We start from the raw sequence: 16,183 nt of genomic DNA on the forward strand, positions 1-16,183 counted from the left end.
GGTTCCCAATTAGGACTGTTTTCCATACAGAAGCTATCCAAATTGTACAGTTCTGATTGGTCTAAATCATGCCGTTCTGATTGGTCAGTACAGATGCAAATGAGGATTTCATTTACATAGTTCCGATTGGATGGGGCAGGCCTCGGGCAGTGGGCAGAAAGGGAAAACTAGGGTTGCCTGCAGTGTTGACTCAGACGGTGTGAACAGGCGGAGAGTTCAGCCTGGGGTTCTTCCCGGCACATGGAGGGCATGAGGAGCCCCTGTCAGCCAATGGCCACTAGGCTCTTATTTATAAAATGTGAGCCATCGGTTCCATCTCAGCAGATAAACTCCTTCTCAGGGTTTACATCAAATGAATCTTTCTTCTCAGAGTCCACAGGCCCTGCACCCAAGGCCTGGGAGCTCTCAAAGGCCCCGCCAACTGCAGGTTCCTGGGCGCTGGCTGAGACGCCTCCAGTGTGAGCTGGCCAGAGGAGCCAGCGGAACTGCCACCCTCACGTCTTCCCCAGCCGTCCATGCTTCTGCCCACGCAGAATACTTCCACCCAGGAAGACTGCTGACACTCCCTGCTTTGGGAGCTGTAAGTCTCGTTCTCCCACTGGTGCTGCTATTCCCATTCCACAAGTCCCTGGGCGCAGTCTCCTGGATCGTGAGCTGATCCAAGCCAGCCCCGCTCACCTCTGCACTTCCTCCACCCAGGAGCGAGGATGGAAGAGCTGTCAGCTGCTGGTGACAAGTCTCCTGAAGTTGAGGGGGAGGCATCTCTATGTTGCTTTCTTCCTGTCATTCTGGCACACTGGTTACATTCAACAATCCAATTTCAAGCACCAACAGACCTTCCTCCTTGGAGAGACTGCAAACATAAGCAAATCACAGAGCCCCCGTCTCCAAGGCTCCTGAACTGGGGGAAGTGTAAAGCCAATCACTGAATCAAAGGTGCAGCTCTCAATCCCAGCACTGATGTAATCACGTGGGAACCTCATTTCTTCAATGTGATCTTTAATCCTTTTTTTCCTCTCAGACACAAACTGGCTCCATCCAGCCCCCTGACTCACCTGCCTCCTTCTCTCTCAGGACCATGAGGTTTGGCTCAGCAACAGATAGTCTTAGGAACAAAGCCTCAGGTCTGTTGACCACAGAGACAGAATTTCAGTCAAAATGAAACCCAGAAAAGCTGGCTTTCCTGCAGCATGTCACCTACCCAGACCCAATGAGCAGAGACAGGGATTGAATCTTTCTGGGCACTAGATTCTGATGGCTGGTGACTGAGAACACAGCCGGTTGTGTACCCTAACAGACCACCTTAAATTCCATTTCAAACCAACCCCTTTTATAAGGAGAAGAAAAGTATAGGTAAGGGGTTTGAAACTCGGGGGAAAAGTTAATCAGATAAAAGCTACAGCATTCACTCATTTGCATGCCTGTCTGTGGAAGTTCCCATGCCCGCCCTGGCGCACAATGGCTCAGATACCTTCTGGAATTGTCTGCAATCCTCCTGAGGCGTAAAAGTGGAGCTGCTTCTTGTCCCATGAAGTCAGGGTGGGTCATTCCTTCAGTTCCTGGAACAATAGCTTTTTACGTGCATTGATTACTAAGCTTATTACATGTTGCCTAAAGTCAAATTTTCCAAGTCTTGATTCTTCCAGCCAAACTAGAGATAACATCTAGGCCTGGGTTGTGTTTCAGCTCCTGGCCCAGAAAAGCAGCAAGAAGCAGACACAGAAATGCCATCTCTGTCATGGGACCAAATGTACTGATCAGCTGCTACCCGACCCCTAGCACTGACCAGTCAGCAGAGACCACCACCCCGACCACGACCCTAGCTCCCTTACTCATTGTAATTCATCATTTTCCTCTGCATAACCCATTCTCCAGAAGCCTCCAGGGATCCAGGTTTTCAAGCATCAGCTCACCAATGACTCTGGGCGTGGGCCACTTCCTAAACAGAAACCGTTCCTTTCTTTGCTGCAAAGTCCCATTGGTATCTTACTGGGCTTTGATGTGTGCAGGCAAATGGACCCTTTTAGTCCAGTGACATTAACCCTGCACAGGCCTGGCAAGGGACACACCGCAGGATAGCCTCAGCCCCTGTCTCCTGGTTGTTCAGATGCATAAAGCCTGACCATAAGTCAGGGCTTTGCACCTCATCAGGCTTTGGGAGCTTTGTTTTGGTCTGGCCTGATTGCATTTGCTCACTGGGGAATGCCCCACTCCGGTATACTGGCAGGATACTCTCTGTGGAAATCTGTCTCCATCTGTCTAAAGGTGCAAAAGGTGAGCAGCTAATCTCTCCCTGGGGCAGTGAGACGCAGACAGGAGCCCTGTCCCCATCCAGAAGACAGCACAAAGCACTGTGAGCTGCATACCACTAGGGTCTGTCCCCAGTCCTGTGGCACCGAGGCCCAGGGAACACAGGCTGGTCCCCGGCCAAGTCTCCTCTTTTGCTTGCCCCTTGCATTCCCTATAACTCTGGGGTCAGCCCTCAGGCAGCCCACTGCTCTGTGGGGAAGGCCTCTCCACCTGCAGCTTCCTCCGGGGAACAAAGGGCAGCTTCTTATCTCTTTTTTCTTTTTTTAAAATTGTAATTGTTGTTGCAATACAATTTTCTATCTTTTACTCCCATCCCAGCCCACCCACCCAGCCCTCCCCACCTCCCTCCATTTCCACCTGCCCCTAGTTTTTGTCCATGTGTCCTTTATACTTGTTCCTGTAAACCCTTCCCCTTTTCCCCTGAAATTCCCCTGAAATTCCCTCTCCTCTCCCCTTTGAACACTGTTCTCTATTTTAGTGTCTTTGGTTATATTTTGCTTGTTTCTTTGTTTTGTTGGTTAGGTTCCTGTTAAAGGTGAGATCATATGGTATTTTTCTCTCACTGCCTGGCTTATTTCACTTAGCATAATGCTTTCCAGTTCCATCCATGCTGCTGCAAAAGGTAGGAGCTCCTTCTTTCTTTCTGCTGCATAGGATGCCATTGTGTAAATGTACCATAGTTTCTTGATCCATTCATTTACTGACGGGCAGCTTCTTATCTTACAATCAACTCCTGAGCCTTAGGCCCGCCCAGCACAGCCTGGTTGGGGGTGAATCACCCTGAGCTTTTCAGTTTGAGTGAAATGGCCTCTCACCGGAGGGCAGAAAGGAATTTAATAAAAGAGGTTCTCTCACCCTCTCTTCTGTCTGAAAGCTTATTAGCTTCCACTCTGGATTTCAAAAGAAAATGCTGTTTTGCACCTGGGTCTATGTACTGGTTGTCATGGCAGGTTGGAGGAACCCGGGCCTGTTGAGAGGGGTAGGCACTCAGAGGGGCATCATTGTCAAGGCTGGGGTGGGAGAGGCCACGGGGATGAGGAAGCTGTGGGGACTTCACAAGCAGAGTGAGTGGGTGTCCTGGGCGGGGCCTGCAAGCCGTAGTAGCAACAGTCTGTGGGGAGTCCCGGCAGGATTCACAAGGGGATAAGTGGGTAATTGCTCCTTGTGATAGGGGACTCAAGACTTGGAAAATTTTAGCATAAGGTAAAAGCTATAAGTCTAGCAAGCAATATGTAGGTTAAAGCTTTTGTTTCAGAAACTACAGATAAGGCCCACCCTGGCTCCTGGGAAAGACAGCGGACCTCCTGGGGCACTGGCTACAGATTACTGCCTGGGGACAAGTTGGAGGGATTCAGGCCTTTTGTGTGACCATCCCCCCTTGGGAACATCTAACTGCCGAGAACAGGAATGCTGCAGTTTTGCTCACCTAATCCTCCCTGAATTTCAAAGTCCTTGCAGCACCTTGTTTATCCTCCCCCAACCCTTATAAAGGATCTGGCCAGGAAAGAGAGGGGAAGATGGTTTGTTAGGGTATGAACCCACCATCTTCTCTGATCGACAGCCATCTGAATAAAGCGCCCATAAAAGATTCAATCGCTGTCATTGCTTATTGGACTTGGTAGTGACAGGCAGCCTGAACGCCAGTGTCCTTTCTGGGTACACTTGGGGGTGTTGAGGGAGAGTCCTCCCAAGTCTAATTTCCAGATCAATTACAAAGAACTGGCACGCAGCCTTACTCAAATTCGCAAGAGCTTGAATAGGAGAAACCTGCCTACACTGGCAAAGCAGCTGCTCCCAGGGGTGCCTGATGGGGAAGAACATCCACACCCCTCCCAGGACAGGGTCCCTTCGTATGGGGGTTAACAGTAAAACCGTGTGGTGGGTGGTCACATAGACCACCAGAGAGAACAGTGCATTTCTGAGTTAACAGATCCACCCTATACATTCTTTCACCTCCTTCTTGGGGGCGTGGTGTTTATCTTTGGGCAGCATTCCATTTCCCAGATGCCTTTGCTGCTGGAGCCGCATTGCATCTAAAGTGAGTTCCCCCGAGTGGGGTCACTTAGCATCCATTTACCCTACTTCCTGGGAAAAAGGCCCCGATTTTTATTGGAGAATGCACCATGACCACCCCCACCTCAGTCTCTATGGTTTTGGAAAGCTAACCACCACCGCACCCTGGTCAGTCAGAGCCAACCATCATTCTGATCTCTGCAAAAGGCTCAGGAATGCACAGGACACTCTATCAAAGCCAGAGAAAATCTACAAGACTTCCATGGCATTTCTGAACTTGAACTCGCATGACGCAGAATATGGCTGCCTCGTGCCCTGCCACATAGGTGGGAGCTGTCTCCCCTAAGAACGCCGCACTATGGACACGTTGTAAGGTAAGCTGTGTGTTCATTGCACAGAAATGTAGGCCTATACCTGTGGGTGGTGAGAACAACTCCAGGTATTGATTCTGCAACCTTGGTACTTGAGTTCTCGCTAGGAAAGAAGTCAGAGCCAAGGCTCAAATGTAGGAGTAAGTTTATTTAGAAATAAATGAAGTTTACTTAGAAAATCACAGAAGTAGAGGCATGGGCTCAGGAAACAAGATACAGAAGCAACAGAACGGGCCCTTGGTGCTTGGGAGAGAGAGGGGTAAAGGTAACGTGTCTGCGGGGAAGAGGAGGGAAATGGGAAAGGTACCGGTGTGGGAGCAACTTGCTGGGTCCTCTGTCCTGGGGGCTGTTAAGGGTGGGGATCTGAGGGGAGGTCCCAGGGGAGGATCTCAATAGAACATTCACCAGATCTCCAGGCGTGTCCCTTCAGGGTCATGGTCTCCACTGACTGGTTGGTGCCAGAGCCGGTCAGTAGTCAATGCATTTGGTCCTGAGGTCAGCCATGGCATCTCTTGTCTGGCTTTGCTGTTTTTGGGGGCGGGGAGCTGAAACACCACTGAGGCCTAGAGGTACCTGATGCGGATCAGAACCTCCCTGTTCTGAGGGCTTAATGCTTAAGGGCTATTCTCCAGCCCCGTTGTTCATTTCTTCTGAGGACGTCTGAGCTGTGTGACTAGCAGCACGCCAGGGGAGGCAAGGTTAGGGGAGGTCCAAACAGCAGGATCAGCAATATGAGGGGGGAGGAAACATTATCTGGGCGGAGGGTCCTTGTTTTTCCGGTGTTGCCTGTTGCTAGGCAACCGGGGCTTCCTGTCCTGGCGACCGTTTGTACCTGACATGAACCGGGATCTAAGGATGTCAATACTCATTTGAGTTCTTGGGTCAGGCTGAGTAAGACCGTACGCCTTACTCACAGATCATTCCAAAGCCGGAAGCCTGCTGAACAGCTCAAGCAAAGGAAGGTCTGTTGTGCGGACCCAGGAATCTTCCAGACCCAGGCTGAGAACCCAGGACCCGTGCCTGTAGCTTCTCCCTCCCTCTCTCTGGGATGTTCAATCTCTGGTTTCTGCTTCTTTTTAAAAATGTTTTTATTAATAAACTGCATGAATAGGTCTTAGAAGAAAAATAGCATAATATCTATCTCCATAAATACTGAAAAATCTTTAATGAAATTCCACTCCCAAGAAAATGATAGTTGGCTACTTCCTCAATAAGACAAAATGCAATATATATACTTAAATCCTAAAGCCAAAACCTTTTTTTAATATACTAATAGTCATTGTGAGCTTTCTTTTATTAAATTGAGATATAATGGACATATGGCATTGTATCCGTTTTAGCTGTACCGCATTATGATGTGATATATGTGTATATCACAAGATGATGACCGTAATGTCTAGTTAACACCCATCACTGCGCACAGATACAATTTTTTTCTCGTGATGTGAACTTTTAAGTTCTACTCTCTTAGCAACCTTCGAATATCCAACACAGGACTGTGAACTATAATCATCATGTAGTATATCACACCCCAAGGACTCATGTATCTTATAGCTGGAAGTCTGTACCTTTGTCTGTTTCTCTCTGTACTTCTTTTTTCATTTCTTTCTGTCTTCAGACTGATTTTTCCATTCACTCATCCATTTCAGGGCCTCTCAAACTTCTTCCAAAATTGCACCGCAATTTGGGTGTCGGTGTCACTCAAGTCAGTAGGACCTCCCAGCTGATCCCCACCCCCCAAACCCGTTGTCTCCCAAGGCCCAGTTGTCAGGAGAGAAGTTCAGGGGTCCACCCCCCTGGTTCGGTCAGCTCCGCCCAGGCACGGCTCACCCGGCATGCAGAGCTGCCCCCCTTTACCGTCGGTAGACCAGCTTCTCCAGGAAGAGAAACAGACTGAAAAGAAAAAGGGAAATCTGAAGAGAAAAAAAACTGCCTTGGAAAGAGCACGCGCTGGTGTTGAGGGAGCCCCGGTTTAACGCCGCCACTTTTCCAAATCTGTCCAGCAGAGGGCATGTTTGCGCTGTGGGGAGAGAAAACCTTGGGTAGCCACTTTGGTACTCCTTGGGACCTGCAGGAGCAGGGCCCCCCCCCTCACGCCCCCGTCCCCCCACCAACCCCGGTGTGGCTGAGCGAGTGAGCTCACCTGGGCCAGAATCCATACCCTCCTAATACTGCAGGTTCGGCCACAGTCTCTTGCACACCTGGTATGGAAACCACCATTGGAAGGGTTGCAAGAAATGGGGTCTTTTCTGGGAGAAGGACATGGGGCTAAATCCATTTGGCTCTCCGCCCTCTGAGCTTCAACGGCCAGCACTTTATCGGCAGCCTTTTTCTCTCAGTACAAATTATGGCTCTATTTGGAGTAGGGATGTGTATGAACCCAGGAGGCGATGAAAAGCACAAGTCATACAGTTCTCATTGTCACCACCCTCCCCCCTCAGCACATCATGCACAGCGACAGTCTCTAAGGGCTTCATATGCTCAAAGGGTCATCTCTATTACGAATGGACAGCCACCAGCACTGCTCCCGGGTCCCCTGTAGGATACCAGACACAAGTCATCACCTAGCCCCTGGGGCCCCCTGGAGAGGCAGGGAGCATCATTTCCATTTGCCAAATAGAAGGAATGGAAACACTATGAGATGAGGCTAGGGCAATGCCCGCCTGTTCTTTGGACAACCAGCCAATTCAGCATCAAAGAGAAGCTCCGTCCACCCGGATGCCTTGCTGTCAACACACGAAACAGAATCACAGAAGGAACACAGAGCAGAGGAGAAGGTTCAGTTCCTGTGGGAGTCCTTTCCTGTTTAGGCAGGCATTGTTTCATCTAGGGGACTCCTTTGCAAAGGACCTGTCACTTCTGATTTCGAGGCATGTAAAACACATGTGGCACCACTCACTAGCCAGGTGACCTTGAGGAAGTTATTGAAACCCTCTGCACCTCAGTTCTGTCATCTGTAAAATAAAAAGGAATAGAATATCCACTCCATTGGGCTCTGTGGATTCAATGAGCCAACACGGGTGAAAGATTTAGAATTAGTGCCAGATACATAAGAAAGCTATCAATAAGGACTATTAAGAGGTATTATTCCCATTATTTAGTCCGATGTATAGGAGAGAAACTGAGACAAAGAATAGACATGCTACTCAGAAAAAATAATATATGTTGATAATCCCTGTGGTTATGTGAATGGCAGCATCGGAGAAATTTGAAATCACTTGAAGTACAGAAGAATGATTTCCCAGAGTTGAAATGAAGCTCTCTTTATTTGCTTCTGCTAATTAAAAAATTAGAATTAATGATACTTAAATTCTACAGTTAAAATGGTATGGCTATGTATCGGCTGAGTGAATTCCCTTGTGAAATGAATTCTAAAATGTTACTCCTCGTAAATCGTGAAATGCCATCTTCCTTATTCTTTTATGAGCTTTACAAATCACTTTTAAAATCAGTGTTTATGTTCTGATCTATAGGTTGTGTGATGATTTTTGGCCAGAAAAAAATAAGATTCTAGCTTTCTGACCTCTATATGTATTTGCTGTATCCAGAAAGAAAATACTTTTTTAAAAAATTGACAGTGATTGGTGGCTTCAGTTGTATTTTAGGTTCACTTCTGACCTCTTTAAATGTCACTCGGTATGAAGCTGCCCTCAGAATTCTCCATCCGAATGCCACTTCCTCAGACAACATTTGAAAAAACGAAACCTGGCATCTATCCTTTTCCTTCCAAACTTGACCTTCCCCGCTCCCGGGATTCTCCGTCTCTGGGGCTGACACGGTTCTCCACCCAGTTTCTTCAGCCAGTCAGGTCCCACCAACTCTGCCTCTTTCATCTCTCTCAGGTCTTTGAATCCACCTTTTCCTCTAACACCTGACTGGTTCCTCAGCCTACCGTCCACTCTCAAACAGCCCCCCAAACAGTCTTCCCAAAACTGTCTTCTCTCTCCAGTCTTGACACCTTTTAATCCGTTCTCTGCCTGGATATCTGAGTAACTTTCTAAAATGGAAATCCAGCCATGTTACTCTCTTGCCTACAGCCTCGGATAGCCGCCTGGGGCTTTGTTTATCTATTGCTGTGTAATAATCATCCCAAAACTAACCGCATGATTTATTTTTTGCCTGGACTCTCATATTGGATTGCTTGTGGGGGAAAGTTTTCCTGGGCTGGCAGGTCCACAAGGGGCTCACTCACACGACTGTGAGTTCACCCGGAACCTCAGTGTTCAGCCACTGACTTCTCATCCCTGGTAGGCTGGACCATCTTACTTGCAGCCGTCTCGTCTGAAGCATTTGCAGACACTAAAAGCAGAGACTCCAAGGTCTCTTGCTGTCTAGCCTTGAAAGTCACATGACAACGCTTCCTCCATATTCTTATTGCGACAAGTGGCAAGCCCTGTTCAGATTCCATCAAGTAGGCTCCTGCCCTTGATGGAAGGAGTGGCAAGGTCACATACACACACTCATGCAAAGGGACGTGCGGACCAGGTCGGGAGGATCATGCGACTGTATTTTGCAGTCTGAGACAGGTACATAAACTGAGTGCTTTCCAAAGGGGATGAGGAGAAACCAAAGGCACCTTGGCCACTCCATTGGCCCCAGTGACATCCAGGGGGCCTGGATGGATAGCTGCAGGCAGAGAGACTGTTACTCGATGGGAGGGACCTGGATGTTCCACGTGAAGGCGCCATGCTTTTCCCTATTGCCACCATTCCCAAAGTGCTGTGTACCGCGGCAGCTACAGGGAGGGGTGGAAGGAAGTAACTGAGATTCCCATCCATTTTCTGGCCCTAGTCATTTAATGCCATGGGATTTGTGTTCAAAATTCCCCAGTGTGAGGAAGTGAGAACATTTATCAAACTAAGCACTGTTTATTTTGCTTAGATATCCTGCCTCGATTCCTATCCATCAGAAACAATAGCGCCAATAACCACAGCAATACGACAAAGGGCAATTTCTGAATGGCATCATGTGTTTTTTTATTGATTTTTGCCTGCTGCAGAAAGTCCAGGTGAATCTAAAGAAGACAATAAATGCCTCCCATAATCTCATAGCCTGACAGCGAAGCACTGTCAAGAGTTAGGGGTGATTTTAACTAGCAGTCCAGAAGTCATGGTCGTTAGAGATCCTCAACCTTCCTGAGTCGCAACACAAAATACACAGCATCTCTGGTTGCGCCAAGGCTGCGGGTTTCCTGGCCTATAGCATCTGCTCCGAGTCAAGCCCAGAGTCAAGCTGGGAGCCAAGCCCCAAAGCAGATGTGCAAGGCACACCGAACAAGGAGCAAGTGAGTCCATCCAAGGATGAATCAATCAAACGAATTCCAGGGAGACAGGAACAGCAGTTCTGTTATGCTGCCCGGTGTGGCTGTAAGGAGCAGCGGGGCAGACCATCCAAACTGCTCTGGGGGTTCCTCCTCAGAGCCTGGAGCTTGCTGCTGCCCAAAAGCTAGGAGGCAGGACAGTTGGAATTAGTCGCACCTCTTGGCTAGATCGTGGCCCCCTCAGTGAGTTATAAAATGGCTTTTACTCTGGCTGGTGTGGCTCAATGGATTGAGCGCCGGCCTGCAAACCAAAGGGTCACCAGTTTGATTCCCAGTCAGGGCACATGCCTGGGTTGTAGGCCAGGTCCCCAGTAGGGGGTGTGTGAGAGGCAACCACACATGGATGTTTCTCTCCCTCTCTTTCTCCCTCCCTTCCCCTCTCTCTAAAAATAAACAAATAAAATCTTTTTTTATAAGATGGCTTTTCATGTTGAGCAATAAATTAGTTCAGGCAGCCATTCTGGAGGGCAAACGGGCACTTGTGCTTCAGGGCACACGCCAGCACTTCTGTCCGCCCTGGGGTGAAAATAATTCACCAAAGCCTCTGGGTGTCAGCAGAACGGGCTCAAGCACGCTTTTCAAAAGATGAACACCGGGCTTAGGGAGGAGGATTGAGCCGTTAAAGGTTCCAGTAGACTAAGCGAGAGGAAATGAGTTTTGGGGTTTATTTAGTCGCTCTAAAGAGAAAGACTGATTTCTAATAAAAGCAAAGTTGTCAACACAAATGAAATTCCAGGAGCTGGGTGTGTGTGTGTGTGTGTGTGTGTGTGTGTGTGTGTGTGTGGTGTTTCAGGACCAGGCGGTGAGAAAATGAGAAATAAAGAATAAGCACATTCAGCCCAAGGTCTTCTGTTTAGCAGATGGTGAGCTGTAAGAAATACGAGCGCCATCTTTAGCCAGAACTATACATCAGCCCGAGGTTGTGTTTCCGTAATGACACCCTGGGTCGGCTCTGTGCCATCTCTCGTGTTTCTTCTCGGCAAGATGAGGACCCACAGAAGGTGACTTGAATGCCCCAGTTTTCAAAAACAATGCCACCCACAAATTTTGTTTTCTAAAGCTGCATTGGCTATGTTTTTGTATGGCACAACTACTAACTGGTTTTTATCAACTTCAGCAAAAAATCCAAACCCAATGTTCTTCCAGTAATTGACTTAGCTATTAAGTAGTTTTCACTTTTCTGCAAAATTGTTTAATACATAATTAAATGGAATTGTGTCAATCCACAATTGTTTTGGCCTCAGTTATCTTAAAGGGTCATATACATGTTTTCTTTTAGTCTATGTTGTTTACATTTTAAGCCATGTCTCAATATTTCATTTTATTGAGGAGACTGATTTCATCAGTAAGAATATTTGTCCACCATGTCAGAGTCACAAAAGTAGGTCTTTTCTTTTTTTAAAAGATTTTATTTATTTATTTTTAGAGAGAGAAGGGAGGGAGAAAGAGAGAGAGAGAGAAACACCAATGTGCGGTTGCTGGGGGCCGTGGCTTGCAACCCAGGCATGTGCTCTGACTGGGAATCGAACCTGCGACACTTTGGTTCACAGCCCGCGCTCAATCCACTGAGCTATGCCAGCCAGGGCTTAAAAGTAGATCTTTTCAAGGAACTTTATAATGATTTTTCCACTTAAGATCTTCCTTTCTGGTTGGGCATATAGGAAAACCTCACAAAGAAAATACAGTAACCTCTATAGGAAGGGCTATAACCACGTGCAGTGGCTGTGGTTGGGGACAGTCACATCCCTCCACACCAGCCTTGAGGGCAGGCAGGTCCCTGTGATTTGTTTTGGTCAATGAAATATGACCAGAAGGGATGCATCACCTCCAGTGGAATCCGTAAGAGCCTGAGGGTGATTCGCACCTCCTGGATCCTGACACCCGGAGGCCTGGTTCCCGCATGCCAGTGATGCGCAGAGCTCCCGGTGGAGGATGTTTGTTAGCACAGCATAACCTAGCCTATCCTGTCTCCTCAATACAGAAATGTGTGGTGGAGACTCTATCAATGCTGAGAAAGAACACATTAGTCAGGGTCTTAGGCTGCAAGTCTCAAAATCTATTCTGAATAGATTTTAAAATAAGGGTTTTTTTTTAAAGTATGGCTGACTAGAGAGGCTCATGTGAGTGATGGAAAACTGGAGAACAAGGCTGGGAGAACAGGTCAGAACAAAGTGATTCCCCGACAGCACGGGGCAGCAGAAAATACAGGCTTCCCCAGACTTTCTAGTCTACCTGTGTTTATGTAGCAAGACTGTCCATCTCTCCTCCACTGTCTAAAGCCTCACAGAGAATGTCTGAGCATCCAGACCGAGTCACGTGTCCTCACTCGCAGGGGAGAATCCCTAATGAAGGAAGATAGCTGTCAAAAGGTTCTTGGAAACTGCAACTCTAAGCAAAATGATGTGCAGTGAAACTGATTATGCCCCAGGCTGTTTGCTGCAAATAAGGGTTAAGTTTCTACAGCATATTTCTGGCCCCAGAACATTACCAACCTTCTGAATAAAGGCCCTGAGACACTTCAAATAGTAAACATTGAAATACACGTGAGCTGTACATTTAAGAAAAACAAATAAGAACAAGTGAGGACATTATTTTCCAACCTGTTATTCCAGTTCAGGGCTTCGACGGCCAGAGTCTTCCCAGGGTACGAGGCGGGACCCCATCCTGACACCTGCACTCACTCAACAGGGACCATGGGGACACACAAGTTCAACTCAAATGCACACCTTTGGGATGCAGGAGGAGCCCGGAATCCCTGGAGAAAACCCATACAGACATGGGGAGAACACGCCAACTCCACACAGACAGGGCCCCAGCCAGGATTTGATTTTGCTTTTTCTCATCAACATTTATAATGAAGCCAGACTGAGGGAAACGACCTTATTCAAGGACCTGTTGTGTCCTCTAGGGGCAGAAGCAAAAGTCCCTGGAGCCCTGTTTACTCTTTGCACCAGAATTCAGGCAAGAGATTAGGCAATGGATCCCCAAGACCCCTAATCTTCTACCATCCTGTCCTAACATGATGTCAGCAACTTCCAAAATGCTTCTTCAACCAGGCGTTACCTCAAATTCCGTAGCCTGCCAGATGGATTCTTTGGGAGACCTCACATACTTTTCTCCTTCTGCTATTGCTGCTGACTCACTCCAGTTTTGAAAAACTTTTTATTATCCAAGAACTTCCCTTCTAGAAATGTCATGCAAGGGCTCTCAGGAGGCGACATGGGGACCCGGACTCTCCCAGCCACAAGCCGGAGACTGACAGCAGGAGGAAAGAGAGCCTATCATCATCGTCACTAGGAGGTGGCAAGTTGGCACACTCAGGGGAAGGCCTTTGTAAAATATGATTCTCTGTTGTTTACTTCTGCTCTGGTAGTCTCTAGTAAATATCGCTGGCTGAGATTGACTTCATAAAGAAAGGGTCTCCATAAAAATTAAGGGATGCCCTTTTTCTAGCATTTGATACATAAGAAAATGCCTTAGAAAAAGGACAAGGTGCCTTAACTACTCTCAGCATAAGGAGGAATGCATTGATGTGCCTTCCTAGTAACAGGTTTTTTAAAAAGTTGAATGTAAATGAACCTTGGCGCATTTCTGTGTGTGTGCGTGTGGTAAAGAAGACCCAAGTTTACTGCAGTCAAGAAACAAATGCTCCCAAGGCCCGAGCCAAAGAGCTAAGGCCACCGAGACAGCCTCAGGATGGTTTTCAAGGCCATTCGTCAGTGCCCATCGCAGGCACAACATCACTTAGTCCTTGGGATTATTCTGTGCAAAGTCTGAAAAATGATGGCAAACATTCAACAATGAGGTTCTCAGCTGAAAAGGGTAATTAGCACATTTATAAATAAAGTGCTCGCTTGCTTTTCTTTAAAAGAATATAAAAATTTGTTACAAGATACATATCTTAAACTAAAATTTTTCTCCCAGGAAATAAGCCTGTTTGAGTATCCACATTACTGCTTAGCCCTCAAACCAGGCACTCAGATTTAGTTACGCTGTTTTATGTGATATTCAGCATTAATTAATAAGTCAATGTGAACCCAAGTTCCCCCTCCAAAGGGGGAATTTGTAAGTACCATGAGGCTCTCCCATGATCATATGTGGCCCCTGCTTTTATTGGAAAGTGTATCATAACATCAAGTGCAGGTTGGCAGATTACCATCACAGGTGATACCTTCGTGAACTCACTAAGTTTTAAGTTCTGACTCCCAACCTTGCAGATGCTGAGCTGATTTATCTGCATCCGAGAAAGAACAACTATTCCTGAAAGTCATGACACAGCTAAGCACACAGAGAACAATGGACAGAACCAAGGTGCCGAATTATCAAATCTGTACTGAGATGTCTGCAGTGACGTGGGCTGGAATGTCAGCATCGTTGTGCCTGGCGCATTCTTCCCTGCAGACGGAATTATATGGGACGCTCAATCATCATTACAGTGATGTTTATTGAGCAAGGAGCCACAATGAGGAAGTTCATTGGATAAATGCTTAGAAACATCCTTCAGCCAAACACAGCTCAGGGTAGTCTTCCTTACAATAGGAATAATTTTGCCCAATGGGATAGAAAGAATGACCTCTCACCTTCGGACAGCTTCTGGACTTGCAGAGTCCATTAACCTTCTGTGTAGTCTTATACAAGCCCAGAAATCAACTCATCATTTTAAGGTGACTCTCCGAATTTCTTCTTTACTCTGTGATTTACAATGTTCAAGATACCGAAATAGGGGAACAAAAATGGGTCCTGAAGGGGAGCTGTCCGTAGTGCTGAACCACTGTTTGCAACTCTGAGATCCTCCTGACGCTACTCAAATTTCTCCCTGGAGTTTTCAACCTGTGCTGTTAACACCAGGCCAGGTCAGATTCAAGGGGATCTAAAAGTAGCTTAAAAGGGTGAAATACAAATGTCATGCACAAAAGCTCTGTGCATGATTTTTTATATATAAAAATTTCATGATAGAGATAAAACCTCAGGAAATGCAGAGATATAGAAAAAAATGATGTTGAGACTTTATAGCCTAATCTTTAGTCCCAAGTAGACAAAGGATGTAACAAAGAAAATATTTAGAGGCTGTAATAGACACACATAAAATTATATAGCAAAACTTATGACTAGAAAAAAACACCGAATTTTTATATGTTCAGGATATACTCACACCAGTTTTTTTCAGTAATTATGCTTACCTTATAGAGGAAGAAATTGAAACTCAAAAAGTTAAGTAATTTACCCTAAGTCACATGGTTAATAATTCAAACCTAACTATATACTTCAAAGTCAATTTTTCCTCGCAATGTTATACTGCCTCTCCGTGGAAAGAGATAGAGAGCACATATTAATAAAAATCTGTACACATTAGCAGATTGTTGGAAAAAAAACAAGGCTAAGATTATTAATAAAATCAAGATCCAAATTATCTCAACAATCTGAAAGGACTGGTCAAAGTCAACATAAAAGAACTCTCTGAGCACTTAGCTTGAAGTACCATATTTGGGAGATAAAAGAATGGTTTTACACATACAGAATCAGCAGATCTGTTCTGGTCCTGCTTGTTTGAGAAGTGTCTCATCATTTTAGTTCTTGCCTGATCCTTATGTCAATCTGTGTCCCAGCAGGAATGGTGGCACTGTCCAAATGGAAGTAAGTAGAGTTTAATGAAGGACAGTTTACAGGGTTAAGTCAACTAATTAGGTATGGTGAATCACCCAGAGACTAGCACCATAGCTTCCTAACAGGAGCTGAAGCTATGGGTAGAAGAATATACCAATTATTCTTACTACAAATGGTTCAATACCTTTTGGTACTTACTTGCAAAACTTCTGCTTGGGTCTCCCATTGGCCAAATGCAACCAGAAGCTGGAGAGCAGGGCAGCCTGAGAGGTATATCCAATAAAGGTCAGCCTCCCAAGGAATTTTTCAGGGAGGACAAAGTGGGGAATGTAGCTGGTGGGGAACAAACAGAATGACCATCATGTTCATGATCATCCAACACAGTAACTCAGATGAAAGACAAACGAACAAACAAACCCAGTCTTCTAGTCCCAGATGTATTAATATGTGTTCTAGGTTTTGATCATCAGAGAGCTCAGCCCTATGGTCCCCCACGCAGAGCAAAGCAAACATGATGGAGAGCGTGTGCAACCTGGTAACTCACAGAGAAGAAAACTTACACAAG

Source organism: Phyllostomus hastatus, unplaced genomic scaffold, assembly GCF_019186645.2.
Source record: "Phyllostomus hastatus isolate PE091 unplaced genomic scaffold, TTU_PhHast_1.1 phas_contig_148, whole genome shotgun sequence".
NCBI classification, from domain to species: domain Eukaryota; kingdom Metazoa; phylum Chordata; class Mammalia; order Chiroptera; family Phyllostomidae; genus Phyllostomus; species Phyllostomus hastatus.